This window comes from Pseudochaenichthys georgianus, chromosome 3 (assembly GCF_902827115.2).
Source record: "Pseudochaenichthys georgianus chromosome 3, fPseGeo1.2, whole genome shotgun sequence".
NCBI lineage: Eukaryota > Metazoa > Chordata > Actinopteri > Perciformes > Channichthyidae > Pseudochaenichthys > Pseudochaenichthys georgianus.
In genome coordinates this window covers 15,365,286-15,371,285 of record NC_047505.1, presented here as the reverse complement: position 1 = coordinate 15,371,285, position 6,000 = coordinate 15,365,286, and the positions used below count along the sequence as shown (strand labels likewise).

Genomic DNA, 6,000 nt, shown 5'->3' with positions numbered 1-6,000 from the left:
TTTGTGTGAACCTTTTTTTTTCTTCTTGTTTTTTTGAAATGCTAGCATATTATGTTGTATCAGTTCTTGGCCAAAAGAGTTCCTGGCCTACTTGAATATCCACCCCTGCCCTTAATTACTCACATGCCCCTCAATTTAAAAATGATTTTCCCTGTTTATACATAATACTGCTTTCTTGTTACCCTGGCAGATTGTCTTTGTCTATCTTTGTGATTGAATAGCTTTCCAGCATTTCCTAGTATTTGATTTATATGATTCTTGACTTTACCGTGGTTATTGGATGTTTGCCTGCGCCCTGTCTGGATGAGTTTACTCCTTTTGGACAGACTATCTCTGAATGACTGCTTGTTTCTTCAGCAAATACCTTTAAACCTTAACCTTGTGTCTCTGGATGTGAATCTGTGTTGTGTGACCAGGAAAAAGTTGCAACGTTAAGAACAACAAGAAGAAAGAATGGAAGAAATATATATTATGACTTGTTAAAGGGGACCTGTTCCCTGTTATGCCTTTTGGGGTTGTCCCTTTCCTGGAGTGTGTTATATAGGTTTTTGTGCATGTAAATGGTCTGCAAATGGCCAGACAGTTCCAGACACAGCCCCCCAGACACAGCCCCCCCCCCCTTCCTGAAACGTTTCGATGGGACACTTTTGTTTACTTTAAAAACAAAGTGACATGACTATGTAACACTTGTGCTTCTTTTGGCTAGCACTCCAACACATTGTACACGATTGAACATTAAAGCATGTGAATGTCACAGAGTAGAGGCACAAAACACAAATATAAAGATGAAAACTTAGCATATTAGGGCCACTTTAAGTAAATGACAGACTTGAAAACATAACAAAATGTTATTCAACTGAATAAATATACAAGCGCAGTGAATTGAAACAAATATGTGCTATAAAAATATTAAAGCTTTGCAATATTGCTGACTGTTTGATCACTGAGTAAGAGTATATTAAAATAGGCATTGATCGCATTGATGATTCGACAACATGTGTAAATGTATGTTTAATATGTTGATCCATACAAATCTCCTTCTATGCTCATCCAAACATTAATTTGTATTTAATTAAATGTTTACATCTTCAAAGTGACATCCTGTTATAAGTAGATTGACTCAGGTTTTACATTAGCAGGTAATAAAGGGCATCCTGGGGACATTTGATGCACTTTATCCCAAAAAGTTATATGAAATGTTACTTAAGTAAAAGTAGAAATACCACAGTGTAAAGTCCTGCATTCAAAACGTGTATATTTAAAGTATTTAGTGCATTAATGTGTTCGTATTGTTTTATGTAGCAGCTGCTACAGTAGGTGGATCATTTTAATAACTTTATATACTGTGGGGGAACCCAGTGTCTACTCTGTACCAAAGTAAGGGGCAATAAAGTATTATATTAAGAATAAGATATTATAATAAATGTATTTGTGATAATATTTTGTAATCGTAATCTGAATCTGCAGTTTAGTAACTAAAGTTAAACGAGTGCAGTGAAAATGTGCCTCTGATTTTATGTGGAATATAAGTATTAAGTATAAGAACATTTAAATAATCAATTAAGTAGCTACAAAAACTTAAATGTATATCTAAGTAGTATACATACAAATATGTCCCATCTCTCATCCCCATCCCCATCGCCCTGTCCTCTCATTCTATTAGCTCTCCAATGTCAGCTTGCTAAAAACCCACAAAAAGGCTAAAAAAAATAAAGCCCACAAACTAATTGATAGGATCAGCTTCTGAAATAAGATTTGAGCTGCAACTTAGGCGGGAATTCTCTGTGTCTGCACCTTTATATATACAGTCTATGGTCTGCACCGGTAAGATAACCACAAAACACTCTAGCCACAACTTGGCATTCATTTGGAATGATAGACTTTTGCTTGTACAGGATATTTCTACATTGTGATATTACTACTGACTGATTTACCTAAGTAAAAATATATGAGTACTAATTCCGTCTCTGTTCAATAAGGATCAAATGAGTAAACTGACATTATAACATAATTATAGTATAGGCTATAGGCCGACTGTAAACTGCTCTGTGTGTATGTTGGTAAAGTAGCATCAAGGGTAAGTGTATCAGTGTATGTAAAAACAATAGACTGTATGAAGGTAAATGCATGCAATATCAGTGGCTATTTTATATTATAAATGCCATTTAATGCTTACCAAGTGTTCTCATGTTAAACCGCTGTGTGTTTTGGACCTCTTTGTCTTAGTGGGCGTGAATGTCTGCGCGTGAACCACTGTTGACGGTATGGTATGAGATAGAGTTAATGCAGGCAGACAGGCAAACATAGCAGGCAGACAGACAGATAGACAGGCAGATAGGCAGATAGACAGGCAGATAGACAGTCAGGCAGACAGACAGGCAGATCTTAACGTCACAGTCGGGGCTGGGCTGGGGCTCGTTTAGGGGCTGGGGCTCGTTTAGGGGTTGGGACTGAGCAGACCGCTCCCCAGAGTTGCAGTGGAAGCTACGGGAGAGGCGGGCGGAGGCATGGAAATCCATGCATGGCTCTGTTTCCTTTCACAGTAACCATATCGAAAAGCGTAAGGATATCCATTGAACTGTTCGCTTGCAATGAAACGCATTGTGTAAGCACAACGCACAGAAGAGGAGGCATTTGACGTTTACTGGTAAGCGAGCTTTATATTCCAGCCAGCGTTAGAAAGTGCAACGTTAGCTAGCGAGCTAACCTGTTTGACGCTATGATACAGCAGATAAGCCAACCTAATACTGGCCAAAATAGCTTCCACAAATGCTGGGCTTTTAGAAAGGTATGCACAGCGCTATGACTTTATAATAAGCCACCTGTCATACCTTTATATAAGGGTGTTACGTGTATGCTTTGGTGTTTTATGCTTTGCTAGCTGAGTGACGTGAGGAAAGTTAGCTAACGTTAGCTAACATAAACAGTAGCGCAAGTTGACAGTCGGTGCACAAACAACTGCCAACAATATTGCATCAAAGGTTTGTCCCAAGAGCTTGTAAGTCTAATGCAAACGTTACTGGTTTGATGCCATGTCGGAAATGTTAGCCAGTGTCCAGTATTGTCAGCGATTTGTTAAACAGTTAGCTGTAGGTGATTACCACAACAGGAAAACTGGGTTTCTAATCTGACACAACAAGCAGGCTAACAACCTTCTACCACTTAGAAGCCTGCTGCTGTGTCATGGTTACTTAGGTGTCTAATGTTGTCTTCAGGTGCTAAGCTAGTAACGTGCTAACAACCTCTGCTTAAACTATAAATACATTATTGTTAGCATGGGCCGTTTCTGCAGATGACTTGTCCTGTTCATTTAGCTAGCTAGATGCTAACCGCCTATAATAATCACTGAAGCGACCTAAACAACTACAGTGTTGACTGTAAGCTCAGTGGGTCTGTCAACATGGTGAAGGGGTGTGTGAAGAAAAGCACTCGCCTTCAATAAGCAAAAACACTAACCGACACCAAGAATGGTAGCAAGCAGAACAATGTCAATGATAAACACATTTGTTTATACAACAGGAGGGTGGATTAACAGCAGCCCAGGCTGTAGTCAGAACTGGATGAATCTTTTAGATCCAGAACTATGGGCATTGTAGCAATACTCTGTGGTCAAACGTTTTTCTTTAAATAAAAGTACACAAGTATAAACAGCAAAATAATAGCCGCAGTTAAAGTAATCATAAAGAGAGAAATTATACTTTTAGTACAGTACATGACTTCCAGTTACCTCCCATCACTGGTTGTAGTGAACATTTAAAAGCAGTTCATCTCTTGAATTTAAGCTATCATGGATTAGTAAATATGACTTTAAAGAAAAAAATTAGCTGCATTTGTATCCACTTCAGTATGTGGTTCTATAGGTTTGGATATGGAAATAACTGCTCCCCTGGCCTGACCTTCTGGAATGAATGCTGTGATCAGGTCACTTTCTGAGTCTTTTGTTAATGGTCCACTTGGTCATAACAATGTTGTAGGGTTTTGTGTGCTCTCGCCTGGTCTGTTGCTGATACTGATTTCTCCACCCTGCACAGTATGTCAAATAAGAATCATCAAACGTCTTTGAGTCTGGAATTCAATTTTGTATTTCACCTTACAGGATATGGCCAGACGGATAGTCGGCACGCGGCAGTTGTTTGTTATGGCAGAATCCTTCTCTTGTCAATACACTTATGCAGTTGCTTCCACAGTAATTCATTTAATGTTCACAAGTCATACTAAACCAATGCAGATGCTGTGTTTTGAATGGGATTTAATGTAAGGCCGTAAGATAATATATATGTTGGTTTATATTGAATGGATTTATGAGCGGTTGTCTCTATGATTGGTTTAAGTGGAAGTGCATTTTATTTAATATTCAGTTTGGTGAATGAAAACTGATGTGTGATATAAAACAGAGAATAGCAGGACATCCTTATACTTGAGAGGCGGCATAACAGCATTTGTGCATGAACAACTAACTATTCATCGATTAACAGTTACACATTATTTTTCTATCGAACCACTAATGGATTAGTTGACCTATTGTTACAGCTCTACACTACAGTGCACTTCCCAACCTTGCTCATCAGCCTTATTGTCCTCTGGCTCTAAAACGTTCTATAGATTTATAGATCATAGATTTTAGCTGCAATCCTGGATAAAAGCATTCCCGGTAAATGCTTATTGCTGCTGAATCCTCCTCATGCATGAAATGCTTGGTTGCTGGGATAGATTATTGGTAACACATCAATCCCTCCCATACACACAGGCTGGATCTGAACCTTGTTCAGTTGAGTTGACTGATTACTTATCACCCTTTTACTCAAAGGGTATTGATCATATTTCTTCACAAGAGAGTGGTAGTCGAAGTTCTAATATAAATGCATTTTTTTTTTATATGATATTGACCTTCATATGACCCTCACAGCACATTTCATATCAAGATTAAATCAAAAACAGTACGGTTGGCTACAGAAAACCGGTTCTTGGTTGCAACTAGTGTCAGACCTTTACTTTAGTTAGAAAGCATGCCTTTTCTTGTCAATTATTGATTATTTAAAGCAAAGTTTGGAAACTCTCTGACCTGTTACACACAGTTCAACATGTGTGTAGTGCTTACAATATGGCCAACAAAGTCCTCAAAAGTATTGCTAAACACTTTGAATTAGCTTGATAAAGTATTTAAAACCTTAATTTACCAGGGTAGTTTCACTGAGAGCAGGGCTCTTTTTTCAAAACACACTCATTTACTGCAGTAATAATAATAAGGCAGTGGTTCTCAAACTTTTTTCAATAATGTACCCCCTTTGTAAAAGAAATTCAGCCAAGTACCCCCTGATCAGTGCAAAAACAATTTGTTAAGGAAAACATGCCTATATAAAGAGGTACAGTACAGCGCTGCACCATCAGTGTCTGATTCATTAAAACAACAACCTTGTAACTGAGAAACACTTAAATGCTACATTTCAAATGTTTACAATCCATCACTAAATCCATGCAAACCAATTTTAACATCATGCAATAACACAGAGGACATTAGTTGCATTGAACTGATCTTTTTAATAAGTTGTACTTACAATGTAGTGAAACATGGGCTTGTGCTTCACTGAGGACCTTTGTCATTCTGACAGCGAGGCAAACTGCAGTTATTACACTTCACGTTTTGAAATATGTGTAACTCTGTTCATATAAAACCCACACTGCTCAAACTTCATTACTTTTCCTAAAATTGGTATATTTGTATATTTATTTATTTTGGGGCGTGGGAATGAAGAGAAAAAAATATATGAGCATTTTATGAGCATGGGATTTTGACCCCTCATATAAACATATGCATAATGCTGCGCTATACTTTGCTTATTGTTTAGGTCCTTTTTAAAAGCAGGCAGTCATATAATTAACTAGAACTATCTAGATCTGATAGATTTGGACATAGACGCGAGTGAAGTCTAACCGACGCGAGAGAGAGATCAGAGAGCAGATCAGCTGCTGCTAACGGAGAACACGCAGCTCTGCATGATC

General features: G+C 38.0%; 1 protein-coding gene across 7 annotated transcripts in view; it reads left to right on the top strand.

The window, feature by feature from the left end:
• The first annotated feature begins 2,275 nt into the window (after positions 1–2,275).
• Positions 2,276–6,000, top strand: part of herc1 (HECT and RLD domain containing E3 ubiquitin protein ligase family member 1) — a 77,158-nt gene continuing 73,433 nt past the window's right edge. For all 7 annotated transcript variants that reach the window (XM_034105463.2, XM_034105464.2, XM_034105456.2 and 4 more), the window contains exon 1: positions 2,276–2,647. The gene's annotated coding sequence lies outside the window, so the exon portion shown is untranslated. The remainder of the gene's footprint in view (positions 2,648–6,000) is intronic.